Source organism: Aethalodelphis obliquidens, unplaced genomic scaffold (genome assembly GCF_003676395.1).
Source record: "Aethalodelphis obliquidens isolate GAN/ISIS:26980383/991018 unplaced genomic scaffold, ASM367639v1 scaffold56, whole genome shotgun sequence".
NCBI lineage: Eukaryota > Metazoa > Chordata > Mammalia > Artiodactyla > Delphinidae > Aethalodelphis > Aethalodelphis obliquidens.
Window position 1 is genome coordinate 9,577,480 of NW_020838000.1, and position 2,027 is coordinate 9,579,506.

The following is a 2,027-nucleotide window of genomic DNA, read 5'->3' on the forward strand; positions in this document are numbered from 1 at the left end:
CATACGTATATACTAAGCATTATCCAGATTATTTGATTAGTTCTGATCAAGCTAAATTACAGTTTTTAACATTTTGAGACCCTAAAACTAGACTATATATTTTAAAACAGTGGCTTTAAATCTACTTGATAATTTAAGCATATTTGCAGTTGAGGATTACCACAAAATTCTCAACACAAAGCCAAGTCTTTGGGATTGAAAAAAATTTCATAGAACACCTTTTTGTAAAAAGTTGCAAGTTACGGCAAAATCAAGCAACTCCAAAAAGTTTGGTCACCTCTGGAAGTTTATTCTGCATGCTTTCTTTTCTTTTCCTAGTAAGAGCATGTTATCTTTGTAATTGTTCAAAATAACTATTCATTATTGATTAGCACCCTTAAATTGCAAGGAAGTCATTGAGTTTCAAAAATAAATACTCCATTGCAGTTCCCTGTAGTTTATAAAGCCCTGTACCTACTTCTCTAAAATTCTCTTGCTTGTCTTTAAAGGTAAATTCATAAAAATGGGCTGCCACATTGCTTAATCGGTTTGCCTGCTTTCATTGCCATTGGTTGAGGGTAATTAGCAACAGCGATAAGGCAGCATGCCACTCTGCTTTCACAAAGAAGTATTAGGGTGGGGGACCATAAGGCAGAGAAAAGCTTCCCATTGACCAAATCTTACAAATAGGCCCAGCTGTTGAGTGTGATCATTTGGAATCCCTGAAACACTTCTAGATGAAGATTGCTCCTGTACATATTTCGATAACTATGTAATCTAGCCCTTCCCAACATTATGTGTAATATGTTTTCTCTGTGTATAACTGAATCTTTTTGAGTCTTCCTCACTACCCATCATCGAAGACTGTAGACAGTACATTTGGTAGTAGAACACAAACATAAGTTCAAACTATAAACATGCGTTTTTGAATGCTCATGCAGAATATTCAGTCTGTATAGCGAAGAAATGATAGGCAATTCTGCATTGCGTTTAGAGTTAAAAACGTGTCCAGTATGGCTGTAGCTGTGGGCCAATCCTAAGAAAATGCAAAAAATTGTCTCTCAATACAGAAACTGAAACTGCCACTGTACAATTAAGCTCTGTGGTAGCTATATTTTATGTTTTTAACTGGTCTGAAAGCTTTCCAGTTGAGTCTCTAGTTCATTTTCCCAAGGCACACGGGGCTTTGTATCATACATGCACGTCTATTAAGGCTGCGTGCCAGGAATTGCCTTTTCTCATATGAAATTCCCAGATACCAGTTCACTATACCTTTAACAATAGAACAAATGCTTGTATTACTGGGATATTGAAGTCATGAAAGCTCTATAAATTTGAAGCAATAGTAACATTTCAAGCCGTTCAGAAAGTTGAAGGTTTTAATCCTTAATCCGTTCTTTACAAAAAGCAAATCTAGCAAAAGTACATTAAGGCTCTAGTCACATCTGTTACCTTTCTCCAAAAGAAAATGAATAGAGACATGCTGTATTCTGGCTCAGTGTTGGGTGAAACTATTTACTATAATAGAAGAAAGGCAGGGCTGGCACTCAACTGATCTGTGCTGGTAAAGCCAGATCAGCTGTTTCCAGTGGGCTGGTCCCCTCTGCCCATGCACACGTGTTAAACATTTTTAATATTAGCAACTGAGCCCCATCCTCCAGAATAAATCTGGCTGGACCAGTGAGAATGGGGAGGGGTAATTTAAATTACAGAGGCCATTTTCTCTTTGTTTTTGCCTAAGCTAGACCCCCTTCATAGTCAAGTCTGAACAACATTAAAATAGTATACCTGGTAAATGAGAAAAGTTTAACTGCACTTTCTTTCTTTCTGAAACAGGGCATGGTTGCTGCTCATTATTCTGATTGGTGGTGTGTCTGTCTTTGACAAAGTAAAAACCCATACACTCAGTATCCAAGGTTTTATCAATGATTAGGTCAACCTCATATTTAACAGGTCAAGTTTCAGTGATCCCAGTCTCACAGGGAAGTCAGAATACATCGGAACCATCACCTGGGGTGTTTCTCAGAGATTCAGACTCCTGGGCCCTA